The 16028-nt window shown below is 45.7% G+C and overlaps 1 pseudogene; it reads left to right on the forward strand.

The window, feature by feature from the left end:
* The first annotated feature begins 4241 nt into the window (after positions 1–4241).
* Positions 4242–16028, forward strand: part of LOC132822858 (elastin-like) — a 66493-nt pseudogene continuing 54706 nt past the window's right edge.

The following is a 16028-nucleotide window of genomic DNA, read 5'->3' on the forward strand; positions in this document are numbered from 1 at the left end:
GCTGTCATCAATATAATGGCGGACGAGGTGGGGCACAGTGCCAGTGTAGGTACTGAAGAGGGACTGTTCAACATAACTGACAAAGAGACAGGTGTAGCTGGGGCCCATCTGGGTGCCCATGGCCACACCCTTGATTTGGAGGAAATGGGAGGAGTTAAAGGAAAAGTTATTGAGGGTGAGGACCAGTTTGGTGAGGCAGAGGAGAGTGTTAGTGGAGGGGGACTGGATGGGTCTGTTGGAGAGGAAGAAGCAGAGGGCCTGGAGGCCATCCTTGTGGGGTGTAGTCATGTACAAGGACTGCACTTTTCCTTTAGCTCCTCCCATTTCCTCCAAATCCAGAGGGTGGCCACTGGTACCCAGGATGGGCAACAGCCTCACCTCCCTCTTTGTTGGCTACGTTGCAAGGACCATTCCCTTCGCCAATCTTTGATTCATTCCACTCTCCCCACCGATGCCCCCAAACCTTCAGGTACCTTCCCTTGCAACTGGAAAAGATGCAAAACCTGCCAGTACACCGCTCCCCCACCTCCATCCAGGGCCCCAACAGTGCTTCCAGGTGAGACAGAGGTTCACCTGCCTCTCCTCCAACTGGATTCATTCCTCCCATCGACCAACCAGTGGGCGGCACGGTGGCACAGTGGTTAGCACTGCTGCCTCACAGTGCCAGGGACCTGGGTTCAATTCCCGACTCAGGCGACTGACTGTGTGGAGTTTGCATGTTCTCCCCGTGTCTGCATGGGTTTCCTCCGGGTGCTCCGGTTTCCTCCCACAGTCCAAAGATGTGCTGGTCAGGTGAATTGGCCATGCTAAATTGCCCGTAGTGTTAGGTAAGGGGTAAATATAGGGGGTCTGGGTGGGTTGCGCTTCGGCGGGTCGGTGTGGACTTGTTGGGCCAAAGGGCCTGTTTCCACATTGTAAGTAATCTAAACCAGGTCGTACCCTCTACCTGTCTTCACCTATCCCCACTCCCCACCCCCTTTATCTGCAGCTCCCCTTACCCCACCTGAAGAAGGGTTACACCCAAAACATTGACATTTCCCCCTCCTGATGCTGCCTGGCCTGCTGTGTTCTTCCATTCTTCTGCCTGTCTACCTTTCCTTTTCCAGCCTTGTCTGCCATTGTGAAAACCACAGCTGATTTATTTGAGTTTTGATTTCGAGTCCCTGCCTAACAAGAATCCATCTGCCTCCATTTGAAAAATATTCTAGAAGCACCTCCAAGGCAGAGAGTTCCCAAGTCGCATGTCCCTCAGAGAAAATGTGATTTAGTTTTAAAACAGCATTCCCTGGTTCTGGACTGACTGCCCAAGAGGAAACCTCCTTCCCACATCCACCTTGTCCATTCAGGATCTTAGACACTTCAATCCAGTCTCCCCTCACTCTTCAAAACTCCAGGGGAAACAAGCCCAGTCCACCCAACCTCTCCCCATCAGGCAGCCCACTCACTCCAGGGACCTATCCCATAAACCTCCTCTGAAGCAACTCCAAATCATTTACATCTTTCCTTAAACAATGAGACGAACACTGCACACAGTGTTCACAATGTGGTCTCACCAATGTCCTGTATAACAGAAGCATAACATCTGAACGTTTATGTTCAATTTCTCTCAGAATAAAAGATAGCATTGCATTAAACTTCTTGATTATTTGCTGTACTTCTGGCCAACTCTTTTAGCAACCCATCACTAGAACTTCTAGATGCTTTTGCACATCAGAATTCTGTAGTCTTTCTCCATTTAAATATATTCGGTTTTTATGTTCTTCTTGAATAATTTCACATTTCCCACATTATACTCCATTAGTCAGAGTTTTGCCATTCACACAATCTCTTGAGATCTGTCTCTATGTTGCTCAGGGCCTCTTTACAACATATTTCCAACCTACCATTGTGCCATCTGCAAACATGGCTACCAGGAGGGAGCTGAGAGAGCATCGGACTGTCCGATGCGTTACCTTTCAGTTGCGATATTAATCTGTGATGGGTGAATATATTGAGTCTCTTTGTAAACGTTTAAAGAGGTGAGCTGTCTTCCCTTGTGACTATTTGTTGGTTACTTGGGGAAAGTAAAGATTGATCTGGTCATCACATTGCTGTTATTGGAATCTTGCTGTGCACCACTAGCAGCCACATTTTATCCACTTACAACAGTGACTACACCTCAACAAGGCTGTCATTGGCTATACTGTATTGGGTGTTTGAATTTTGGTGGGGGGTGTGCCATGGAAAGGGCTCCCTGCTGCTTTCCTCCTCAATCTACAGGGCAGACCCCACCTCTCACAAGAAGACCTCTCTCTCTCTCTCTCTCTCACACACACACACACTCGAGCTGCCCGAATGTTACACACTTAACTTTGTTCCCCTCAGCCTTCTCTCTCCGAAGTGAAACAATTTCAGCTTCTCTAATCTTTCCTAATCAGTGGGATTCTCCAGTCCTGGGACATCTTCACAACCTCCTCCATCTTGTGTTGTTATAGCTATTCCCTCAGGAGTTGACCAGCCTTCAGCTGTGATCGATTATTCATTTGCAGCGTAATCTTCCTGCTCTTACATTCTATAGCTCAGCTAAGAAAGGAAAGATTCCCATATGCTGTCTTAACCATTTTATCAACCTATTCAGCTGTCCTCCAGGACCTGTGAACATTCACTCCAAGTTCCATCACTTCCTGTGCATTTCACCGTATTCTCCCTTTTATTTTCTATAATCCATTGCACTGTTTGACCTCCCCAGATGCATCACGTCACACTTCTCCAGATTGAATTCCATTTGCTACTTTTCTGCCGATGTGACCAGTCACTGATATTTTCATCCAGTTAACTGTTAACCCAGCCCCACCAACCAGTCATGTTTGTGATTGTCCGGACACCTACATTCAAGTCCAAATAACTGAAACACCATAAGACCATGAGATATAGGAGAAGAATTAGGCCATTTGTCCCACTGAGTCTGCTCTGCTATTTGATCATGGCTGATATGTTTCTCAACCCCATTCTCCTGTCTTCTCCCTGTAAACCCTTGACCCAGCTTACTAATCAACACATCTATCTCTCTCTTACAACACACTCAATGACTTGGCCTGCACAGCCCTCTGTCACAATAAGTTCCACAGAGACCCCACTCTCTGGCTGAAGAGATTCCTCCTCATCTCCATTCTGAAGGGTCATCCCTTCATTCGGAGGCTGTGCCCTTGGATCCCAGTCTCTCCTACTCGGATACATCTTCTCCATGTTCCCTCTATCCAGGCCTCTCTGTTTTCTGTAAGTTTCAATCAGATGCCCCCTCATCCTTCTAAACTCCATCGAGTACAGACCCACAGTCCTCAACCACTCCTCATATGACAAGCCCTTCACCTCCAGGATCATTCTTGTAAACCTCCTCTGGACCACCTCCAACACCAGCAGGTCCTTCCTTAGATACAGAGCCCATAACTGCTCACAATATTCCAAATGTGGTCTGACCAGAGCCTTATACAGCCTCAACAGCACATCTCTGCTCTTCATTTTAGCCCACTTGAAACAAAACAAAAGGAACTCAGAACTCATTGTGACCCCAGTGTAACCCCTCACCAGGCCCTGAGTGACCCCACTGGGAACAAGACCTTACATTTGACTCCAGATGGGGCCTAACCAAAGCCATTTGAGGCGCTGGACATAACCAGAGAAGATGTGATTAATATTAGCAAATGGTCTACACTGCTCCTATGTCTTATAGTAGCACACCACAACCTTCACATTTATTTTAGTTAGAGACAAATTTGTAAAAAGCCATAAGCAAAACTTTATAATTCCCCAGCAGCAATATTGCTGCCATGGTCCTCAACTGGGTCTGCAGCAGGTGGTGAGGGAACCAACAAGAGGGAAAAACATACCTGACCCCCATACTGACCAATCTGTTGACTGCAGATGTATCTGTCCATGACAGTATCGGGAAGAGTGACCACCGCACTGTCCTTTTGGATACAAAGTCCCACCTTCACAGTGAGAATACCCTCCATCGTGTTGTGTGGCACTATCACTGTGCTAAATGGGACCGACTTCAAACAGATCTAGCAACTCCAGACTGGGCATCCATGAGGCGCTGTGGGCCATCAACAGCAGCAGAACTGTACTCCAGCACAATCTGTAACCTCATGGCCCAGCACATCCCCCACTCAACCACTACCATCAGGCCAGGGGATCAACCCTGGGTCAATGGAGAGTGCAGGAGGGGGTATCAGGAGCAGCACCAGCACCAGCACCTGAAGATGAGGAGTCAACCTGGTGAAGCCACCAAACAAGACGACTTGCATAAAAAACATCATAAGCAACAAGTAAGAGAGAGAACTAAGCGATCCCACAACAAATGGATTGGATCTGAATTAAGCGGTCCTGCCCCATCCAGTCGCTAATGTTGGTGGATGTTTTAGCAACTCACTGCAGGAGGAGGCCCCACAAACATTCCCATCCTCAATGATGGAAGAACTCAGCACACCAGGGCAAAACATAATGCTAAAGCATTCGCAGTAATCTTTAGCCAGAACTTCATTCACAACTCCTCAGATACTGAAGCAGCCCATGTTCAAATGCAACAATAGCTGGACGATATCCAGACTTGAGTTGACAAGAAGCACGAAACATTTGCATTGACATCATCTCAGATAAAGCAGCCCATTAGATTAGCACCACATCCACATTCATCCACTCCCTCCACCACCGACACTCAGTAGCAGCAGTGTGGATTATCTACAAGATGCACTGCAGAAATACACAAGATCATCAGACAGCACCTTCCAAACCCACAACCACTTCCATCTAGAAGGACAAGGGCAGAAGATACATGGGAACACCAGCCCCTGCAAGTTCTCCTTCAAGCCATTCACCATTTTGATTTGGAAATATATCACACTGCTCCTACACTGTTGCGGAGTCTTTATCCTGGAATTCCCTACCTAATGGCATTGTGGATCCACATCTGAACCTGGCAGCTTCCAGCATCTTCAGTGTTTTGCTTTTGTGTTTTTGTACCTGATGTCTGTGGTGGGTAAATGCCTGAGAGACTTTAATCTGAGGGAAATATCATTGATGTTTGGAGAAATGTGTTAATAAGTGAAAGCCAGCACGTTTACTGATATTTCACAAGTAAGGTGCAACACTATGCTGAAGGAATGGAGATGATCGGTCAGGTGACTGTGCTCAATGTTGTGTTTATAGACTTCCAAACTGACAAAGAACCACAAATCAGATTCATTTTTAAAACTGAAAGACTGTAGATGCATAGAAACCTGCAGAAGGTAGCTGCAAGCAGTGAACGACTGTTCTTCAGATAGGAGGAATGCTTACAGTAACGTTCCCTGGGTTTGGTTTTGGATTCATTTTTCTTTTTGATGTACATCAATGGCCTGGCATTAGTTATACCTCAGATAAGGAGCCCAGGCAGAGGGAGTTCAGCCATATTGGATTTCAAAGGGAGAAAGGTCAGGCTGGATGCTCCTACTTTATTGTGAGGAATATTAAAAGTAAGACAGAGGCATTAAAGATTTGGATTAACACACAGAATAGAGATTTTGTTGGGATCACAGAGACATGGTTGAGGGAGAGCGAGGACCAGAAACTCAACATTCCAGGGTACAGCATCATCAGGGGAGGGTATAAAAGAGGTGGCAATGTCACAATATTAATTGAGGGCCGAGTTACTGCAGTAAAGAGCAAAGATATTTAGAAAGGGTCATCAGATGAGTTTTTGTGGGAGAATTTAGGAATGAAAAGGGGGCAGTCACACTGTTAGGGGTGTTTATAGCCCAAGATTAGAGAGTGATGCTGGAAAAGCATAGCAGGTCAGGCAGCATCCAAGGAGCAGGAAAATTGACATTTTGGCCAAAAGCTCTTCCTGATGAAGAAACGTCGATTTCCTGCTCCTCGGATGCTGCCTGACCTGCTATGCTTTTCCAGCACCACTCTAATCTTGAGTCTAATGTCCAGCATCCGCAGTACCCACTCCTGCCTGGTGTATTATAGCCCACCCCCAAAACAGTCAGTGGGCAGTGGAGGAGCAGATATGCAGCAATTCACTGAGGTGTGGAAACACGATCATATATAATTACATTAAGTGCTGTCAACTTCCCCAACATTAACTGGTGCTGTCATAGTGTAAAGGGTTAACAGGGAGCCGATTTCTTGAAATGTATTCAGGACAGCGTTTCCTATCAACATGTAGATGGTCCAACATGGGACAGTGCAGTGCAGGACCTCATTCTGGGGAGTGAAGCCCCACTTGAGGAGTCTGAGGTGACAAGGACGGAGCATTTTAGTGACAGCGATCACCACAATGTGTGTTATAGAAAAGGAGAAAGAGGCTCTGCAAGAAAAGGGTTTTGGATTGGGGAAAGGCAGATCTTATTAAAATAAGGCAGGGTCTGCACAAAGTAGACTGGGAACAACGACCGGAGGGGGAAAGCGCAGCAGAATAGAGAGGGGCATTCAAAAAGGAATTGGGGAAAGGACACATCCAATATGTTCCCTTTAGGGTGAAATGTAGCAACAACAAGCTCAGAGAGCTGTGGATGTCCAGGAATATTCAGGATTAGATAACAAGGTAAAGAGAGACAGGTATAACAGGTACAAGGGGAGCAAATGCACGGAAGTCTGACAGGAAGTACAGCGCGGATCTTCAGACAGTAATTAGGGAAACAAAGAGGAGGCGTGAGAAAACACTGGTGTGTAAGATTAGGGAGAATTTGTAAATGTTCTGTAAATATGTCGAGGGGAAGAGGAGAACCAGGAAGAGAGCCCATTGGACATGAAGAGGGTAATGTGGGTGTGGCTCCAGAGAACGTTGGTAGGAGTTAAACAAGTACTTCCCATCTGCCTTCACATTGGAGGTACAGAATTCAGGAAGATGGACTGAAAGGTCCTTGAGCAGATTGTTATCAGAAGTGAGAAGGAGTTGGCGATTTTGTCGGATTTACAAGTGGACAGATCCCCAAGTCAGGAGGAGTTGCATCACAGACTGTAGTGGGAGACAAGACAGGAAATTACAGAGGCCCTGACCCAAAGTTTCAAATGATTTCTGGCCACAGGGGAGGAGCCAGAGTACTGGAGGACAGCAAATGTGAAAGGTCATAGGTTACAGAAGGATATAGATGGCTTGGTCAGATGGGCTGATTAGTGGCAGATTGAATTTAACTGTGATAAATGTGAGATGATGCACTTTGGAACCATTCCCACAACCACGGCAACTTTGTAAGAAGGAACATGACAAGGGAGTACTCCATTTATTCAGTTGGCTGGATAGCTGGTTTGTGACACAGAATGATGCCAACACTCTGAGTTCAATCCTTGCACATTCTCTCTAATGAGAGAACATCCCTATGACCTGGTAAGGCTATGGTGACACAACAACTCAACAAGATCACAAGAAGTAGGAAGAGGAGGAGGCCACTCAGCCCCTCCAGCCTACTCTGCCATTCAACAGGATCGTGGCTGAGCCAACATTTCTCACATCCATTTTCTTGCCCCTTTCACCATAAGCCCACCTGACCAACGATCTATCTTCGGTTTAACAATACACAAGGACTATGCCCCCACAGCTCCCTGTGACAAGGAGTTGTAAAGACTCTCAAACTTCAGACAAGAAATTCCTCTTCATCTCAGTTTTAAATGGGTGCCCCGTTATTCTGAGACTGTGCCCTCAGTTCCTAGACTCTCTCATGTCCTCTCAGCATTGACCCTGTCAAGCCCGTGAATGTTTCAATGAGATCACCTCTCATTATTCTAAACTCCAGGGATTAGAGTTCCAACCTGTTTAACCTCTGCTCATAAGACAAGCCCTCTATCCAGGGCATTATCCTCGCGAACCTTCTCTGAACTGCCTCCAATTAATTGATATCTTTCTCTTAAAATAAGGGACCAAACCTGCTCACAGCCCTCCGGATGCAGTCTCACCAGCACCTTGGTCAGCTCTTATACCCCCTTGAAATAAAGGGCCAACATTCCATGACCCTTCCAGATTCCCTGCTGCCCCGTGTACTAGCTTTCTGTGTTGTGTGCACAATTCCGGTTCTCCCACCCCACCCCACCCCAAGTCTCTGTGTTGCAGCTCCCTGTAGTTTCTCTCCATTTAATGGCTCAGTGACTGGCAGGACATTAGGAAGCTCAGAGAAACAGAAGAATATGAGATTGAGGTGTATAAAATCACAAGGGGCACAGATAAGTGAATAACAAGGGTCTTTTACCTAGGGTAGGAGAGTTCAAAACTCGGAGGCATATTTTTAAAGGTAAGAGGAAAAAGATTTAAAAAGGACATGAAGAGCAACTTTTTTTTTCACTCAGTGTGTGGTTGATGCATGGAAGGAGCTGCCAAAGGAAGTGGTGGATATGGGTACACTTACAATGTTTAAAAGACATTTGGATAGGAAATGTTTGAGGGGATATGGGCCAAGTGCAGGCAGGTGGCACTAGTTTAGTTTGGGAAGATTGTTGGCATTGACTAGTTGACTACAGCACTGTTTCCGTGCTGTAAGACTCTTTGAATCTTGGATGCTTGTCCACAGATCTCTGACAGTGATAGATAGATTAATAGGGTGATTAAGTAGTCTTACAGGACACTTACTTTTATCAGTGAAGGCACAGATAAGAGCAGAGGGGGTTTTGTTGGAGCCGTACAGAACTTTGATTAGGCCTCAGCTGGAGCACTGTGTGCCGTTCTGGTCCCCACACTGTAGGAAGGATGCAATTGCACTTGAGGGTATGCAGAGGAGATTCACCAGGATGTTATATGGAATGGAGCATTTCAGCGATGAAGGGAGGCTGGATAACTTGGGTTATGTTCTTTTTAACAGAGGGAAGACCTGAGAGAGGTCTCTCAGGTTATGAGGGGCATGGACAGGGTGGATAGGAAGCAGATAATTCCTTAAGTTGAAGGGTCAATAACAAAGAGGCTTAATTTTAAGGTGAAAGGAGGTTTAGAGTGGATTTAAAGAATTTGTTTTTCACTCAGAGGGTGGTGGGGGGTCTGGAATGTGCTCCCTGGGAGGGTATCTGAGCTGGAAATCTCACAATCTTTAAAAAGTACCTGGAAATGTCACTTGAAATGTCCCAACACTCAAGCTTTGGGCCTAGTGTGGGACAGTGAGACTAGTCAGAACAAATTACTAAAGAAGCTGCAATCTGGACTTAAAACAACAAACGCTGGTGATCACAGTGGGTCAGACAGCATCCATGGAGACAGAGAGCAAGCTAACATTCTAGATGATTCGTCATCAGAGTTGACATGAAGCATAGAAAGGACAGCATTTCTGCTCAAGTTGTTTGGGGATGGGAGGGTGGGGAAGGGGGCGCAGGAGTAGAATTCTGATACAGTTTCCAATTGGCTGTGTTCCCACAGGCTCCTGTCAGTCTCTAGATTCCATTCCTCATGTCCGGGACTAGGCTCAGATTCCCAACTGCTTACTGGATCCTATTCAAATCCAATAGGAACAAACATTCATTCAATCACTCGTTCCCCATCAGGAGTTGGGAAAAATATATGATTTCTGTTTTGTTAATGGGATCATTGTGGCTGGCCATTGTAACTGACAGACTTCACTATGACGGAGACTGCTACCCATTCTGACCAAGGTATAAGCCATGATTGTAACATGTAGCTAGACTGTCTCACATGTAAAAGAACATCAGACTCAGGAGCAAGAGGTAGCCATTCAGCTCTCTGGGCCTGCTCTGCTATTTATTAAAGATCACAGCGGATGTGGTTGTGGTGTCAGCTCCACTTTCCTGCCTGGCCCCCATTAACCCTGGACTCTCGTGTCGATCATGAATCTATTCAACTTGATCTTGACTGGATTTAAAAGGCCAGCCTTGAGCACCTTCTGAGTAAATGAATTCCACAGAATAACAATGCTTCCAAACACCAAAAACTAACACTCTCACCTCAGCCTTAAGAGGGAATCTCTTATTCTTAAACCGTGTGTCCTGGTTTTAGTTCCCCCCCCCCCCCCCCGGTTCCTGTCCCCTCAGCACCTTTCATGTTTCAATAAGATCCACTCCTTATCTTTCTAAACTCCAGTAGATACTGGCCTACGACATGTTCAAATATTCTTCACAAGTAAAGTCCTTCATCCCAGGAATGAGTCAAGTGAACCTTTTCTGAACTACATCAAAAGTAATTATATTGATTTTCAAATGAAACTATAACTGTACATGGTACACCAGGTGTGGTCTCACCAAGTGTTCTGCTTTTATATTCCACTGTCTTTGCAATAATTGACAATATTCCATTTGTCTTCCTAATCATCTGCTACATCTGCATACTAATTTCCTGCGATACCCAGATCCCTCTGTACCACCAAGATAGTACTGTACTCACCCTATTTAAATAGTCTGTGTATTTATTTGTCCTGCCAAAGTGGGGACATTCATATTAACCCATGATACACACCAACCACTACAATTGCTTAACCTGTCTATATCTCTTTGCAAACTCCTTGTGTCCTCCTCAAAACTGATTTTCCTGCCAATCTGTGTCATTGATGAATGAAGCTCCCATTTGTCCAAATTACTGGGGGAGATTATAAATATGTGAGGTCCCAAAATGACCACTGTAGCATTCCACAACATAACTGTAAAGGAAGCCACTGATATTTGTACTTTGTTTCTTGTTATTAAACCAATCCTTTTAGAATCATAGAATTTTACAGTGAAAAAGTAGGCCATTCAAGTCACCATTCTATACTGGCTCCCAAAAGAGCTATCCAGCTAGACCCATTCTCCAGCCCTATCTCCATATCTGTCTAACTTCATCACTTTCTAATATATCTCCAGCTCTCTGATACTTCCGATGGAATCTTCCTCCACCCCTCTCCCAGGCAGCACATTCCAAATTCAAACAACTCTCTGAGTAAAGAAGTTTCTCTCATCTCACACCTGGTTCTCTTGTTGACAATCTTGAAATTGTGATCCCAATTACTGACAAACCAACTAGTGGAAACAGAATGTCTTTCTTTACTCTGTCAAAATTATTCATAATTTTGAACACCTCATAAGGTCACCTCTTAATCTTCTCTGCTCCAAGGAGAACAAACTCAATCTCTCTAATCTTTCCTTGTATTTAAAATTCTCCATTCCTGGCATCACCTTTGAACTCTTTCCAAGACTTTAACATCCTCCCTTAAATAAGGTGCCTAGACTGAACACAATCCTCCAAATGTGGTCTCACCACTGATTTGTAGAGGTCTAGCATCACTTCCTTGCTTTTATACTTTATGCCTCTATTTATAAACCCAAAGATCCTACAAGCCTTCTTAACAGCTATTCCAACTTCCTGGTCACCTTTAGAGGATCACGCATGTGAACCCCAAGATCCCTCTGCCCCCGTACTCCCTTCAGAGTTGCATCATTGAAACTCCTCAAAGAATTTTAACAGATCTGTCTGGTGTGACTTCCCCTTGACGAAGCCATGCTGACCCAGCCTTATTTTACCATGCACCTCCAAGTCTTCCACAATCTCATCCTTAATAACGGTCTCGGAAATCTTACTAAGGTCAAGCTAACTGGCCAAAAACTTGCTGCCTTCCCTACTTAAACTGGGGTGGGGTGGGGAGGGTTACATTAGCCATTTTTCAGTACTCCTTAACTCCAAAGATCACCAATGTGTGTACAATCTCCTCAGCTCTCGCCTTTAGAACTCGGGTGTGTAATCCATCCAGTCTGGGTGATGTATCTGCCTTCAGATCTTTCAACTTCCCCAGCACCTTCTCCTTAATGATGGCTCTATACACACTTCTTAACCCAACTCTCTTGAAGTTCTGGTATACTGCTGGTTAAAACAGGGTAAAAACAATGACTGCAGATGCTGGAAACCAGAGTCTAGATTAGAGTGGTGCTGGAAAAGCACAGCAGTTCAGGCAGCATCCGATGAGCAGTAAAATCAACGTTTCGGGCAAAAGCCCTTCATCAGGAATACAGGATTCGATTTTCCAGCACCACTCTTATCTAGTATAGTGCTGGTGTCTTCTATTGTGAAGACTGATGCAATGAAGTCTTGCTTCAGTTGTATGGAACACTAGTTAGAGAGCACCCAGAGCACTCTGTCCAGCTTGATCCCTTGCCTAATGAAAGATGGACTTGCCAAAGAGGGAATTCGGTGGAGGTTCACCTGAATGGTTCCTGGGACGGTGGGACTGTCCAATGAGGAGTCAATGATTCTCTGGAATTTAGAAAACTGAGATGATCTCATAGAAACTTGCAAAATTCTTGAAAAGGTAGGTTAGATATAAAAAGGATATTTCTCTCAGCTGTGGCTTGTAGAATAAAAAATGAGGTCTGCAGATGCTGGAGATCACAGCTGCAAATGTGTTGCTGGTCAAAGCACAGCAGGCCAGGCAGCATCTCAGGAATAGAGAATTCGACGTTTCGAGCATAAGCCCTTCATCAGGAATAAGAGAGAGAGCCAAGCAGGCTAAGATAAAAGGTAGGGAGGAGGGACTAGGGGGAGGGGCGATGGAGGTAGGATAGGTGGAAGGAGGTCAAGGTGAGGGTGATAGGCCGGAGTGGGGTGGGGGCGGAGAGGTCAGGAAGAGGATTGCAAGAATACAAGCACATTATTTAGGGCTCAGATGAAGAGGAACATCTTCACTCAGAGGTTGGTGAACGCTTGGAATTGAAAATGTGTTGCTGGAAAAGCGCAGGTCAGGCAGCATCCAAGGAACAGGAGATTCGATGTTTCGGGCATCAGCCCTTCTTCAGGAACGCTTGGAATTCTCTATCCCAGAGGATGTGGAGGGTCTACCAGTGAGTACATTCTGGATTGAGTACATTCTGGTTACTAATGGCTAAGGGATATGAGGACAAGTGTGGTGTTCAGGCAAATGATCAGCCGTGATCTCAAAAGATAGAACAGGCTCAAAGGGCTGAATAGAATTCCTCCTGCTCCTAGGTTCCTATGTGATGCTTTTAAACATAACACAATGTCCTAAGGTACTTTAAAGGAGCAGAAATGGAGAATAAATCAGAAATTATTTAATGAAACTAGGCCAGATATCTGAAAGCTTAGTCAAAAGTGCAAGTTTTTAGGACCATCTTATATAAGGAAGGAGAGTCTGAGTGACTGGGATTTGAGAGCTGAGCGCTCAGGTAACTGAAGGAATGGCACCCAATGGCAGCTCAGGTAAAATCATGAAGGGTGAGGCTAGGCCCTGAAGAGACTGGAAGAAATTGAACTTTGTTGAACTGGTGTGGATTTGGGTCAGTGAACGGAAGGGCTACAGGGAAATGGCACTGAGTTAAAGCACAGCAATGAGACTTGGATAGCAGATAGAAACCAGCTAGATTGTAGACATATCCAGAGGAGATCAAGGTATCAAGATGACTTTAACAGCAGATGACATGAGACTGGATGGAGTGGTGGTAGTGGGGAGGGGATATTGACTTAGTGGTCTTAGATGTGAATATCTGATTGGAAGCTCACCAAGTCAAAAATGAGAAGGATTTGAACAATTCTGGTCCAGCCTAAACCATCACCAGGGAGAGGAATGGAGTCTGTCATTAAGGAACAGAGTTTGTGATGGAGACCAAAACCAATGGTTTCAGTTTTCCTAATATTTAATTTCCAAAAATATTTGCTCAAACAGCAAATATTTATCTGAAAGCTAATAGTTTTCTGATAGTTCCCAGAGAGTGGAGGAATGAGGGAGAACTGGAGAGTGTCAGCGTACCCGTGGAAACTAACACTGAGTTTGGATGATGTCACAGGGTTCGGATGTGGGTGAGAAATAGGAAGGATCAAGGATAAATCCTTGGGGAACATCAGAGGTAACGGTGTGGGAACAGGAAAAGAAATCATCACAAATGATTCTCTGGCTACATTGGACAGATAAGAATGGAACTGGGTGACAACACACACACACACACCTGGATGACCGTGGAGAGGGTGGATAGTGTCAATCTTGTCAAAGGCTACAGACAAGTCAGGAGGACATGGAGGAAAAGTGATCCTGTTCCACAGTCAGACAGGAGCAGATTTTGAGAAGAGTACTGGGGTACAGCAGAGACTTGTTGGAAGGATTCAAACATGGAGTTCAGGAAAGAGGGGAATAGATTTGGGAGGCAACAACGCGTTGAAGGATTTTAGAGGAAGAAGAGGCATTGAGATGGGACCGCACTGTGTGAATTACAGATTTAAAGGGAAGACCAATAGCTAGAGAGAGAAAACCATTAATTACATCAGCTCTAATAAGCTACAGGAAGGGAAGATAGTGAGCAGCAGATTCAAGGAAGATCAAAGGAATAAGATTAGATTTGGGCAGCAGTGATCTGGTGAAGTAAATGGGAATTGTCTAGTAAAATTGGGAAAATTGAGATCTGTAGATATTCAAAGCTTTAACAATAGTAAGGCTGTAGCAGTACCAGCTCTCCCTGAGACAGGGATTTGTGTTACTGATACTGAGTTTGTGGCTGGAGAGACCGTGGTACTCAATATATTCAAAGCCAGATTCATTAAAGACAACAGAGAAATTGGTAATAAACAGGGAGAGCTGGGTTTTGTCAGTGTATAGGTGGAGTGTGTCTCAATGTCTAAAGCTACTCTTGTTGACAACTTTGTCATTAGGAAGATGGAATTCACAGTAATCTTTGAGGAATCACCAGGTGAGAATGCAGGAACCTAAGCCCTATGTGGAGACCCCTTTGATGTAAATGGATAGCTGAGATAGAAAGCACATGACAGCAGTCCCAGCCAGAAAGACAAGAGGATGGTGTGGGTGACGAGATGAAAGACTACAGACAGTTTTGAGGTAATGTAACAATTGATTCTAGTATCGTCAGGACGTAGCGTTTTCTTCAGTCATTCATAGAATGTGGGTATCACTGGCTGGGCTAGCGTTTATTACCCGTCCCTAGTTGCCCCTTGAGAAGGTGGGGGTGAGCTGCCTTCTTGAACCGCTGTAGCCCATGTGCTGTAGGTAAAAACAACGACTGCAGATGCTGGAAACCTGATTTTGGATTAGTGGTGCTGGAAGAGCACAGCAGTTCAGGCAGCATCCGAGGAGCAGCAAAATCAGACTCACAATGCCCTTAGGGAGATAATTCCAGGAATTTGACCCAGTGACACTGATGGAACAGAGATATATTTCCAAGTCAGGATGCTCAGTGGCTTGGAGGGGAACTTGCAGGTGGTGGTGTTCCCAAGTAGCTGCTGCTCTTGTCTTTCCAGATGGAAGCGGTCTGGTGGGTTTGGAAATTTATCAAAGTATCAAGGTCAAATGTGGTTCAACTGTAGAAGCCAGCCTGGAAATGCTCTAGCATCTCCCCCCCCCCCCCCCACCTCCACCCCCAAAACACCCACTAGGACACGCCCATCAATTAGTCACCGGGACAACGTTGATCGTCATTGGAGCTGAGAGGGTCAGTGCTGAAGTGGGTGTACACACAGCCATCATTACAGGCTCAGCGTCACTATAAACACCAACATGCGGCTATTGTCCAACATGGTTCTCTCGCTGAGGATCTCCGAGCCCGCTGTTGTAGATCTGCATTAAACACAGTAATTTACTCTATGTGAGAGAGATTACTCTATTGCAATGAGTCGGGATCAGGCTGGGATCTGCGATCAGCTCCGGATAGCAAACAGGGATCTGAGGCTGGTGTTTTTGTAACCAGCTCGCACACTCCCACCTTTCATTCACAGAATCGCCACATTGAACACATCCCTGTGTAAAAGAGCATCACAGTGTGCAGCATCAACTGCAGACACAGCCCCCCCGCCCGCCCGGCCCATCACTCCTCCTGCTATTTATAGCTGCCTGCTGAATGGATTCGATCAAAAGCGGAGAATCAGCAGCAATTTCCGGGGCGGGGGGGGGCTCCAAAATCCACAACATCTCTCACTGCCAACCGCCCCCCCATCTCTAACAGCATCCTCAGAGCCAGACAGAGCCCCCGTGGGGCAGGACATCACAGTCCCCACGGGGGGGAGAATCGGGGTCAGGTGGGGTGTTGAGGGTAGGGGGTGATGAAGGGGGTGTGAGGGTGGGGATTGGGGAATGGGGTGGGGAGGGGGTGAG

The sequence above is a fragment of the Hemiscyllium ocellatum genome, chromosome 15 (assembly GCF_020745735.1).
Source record: "Hemiscyllium ocellatum isolate sHemOce1 chromosome 15, sHemOce1.pat.X.cur, whole genome shotgun sequence".
NCBI lineage: Eukaryota > Metazoa > Chordata > Chondrichthyes > Orectolobiformes > Hemiscylliidae > Hemiscyllium > Hemiscyllium ocellatum.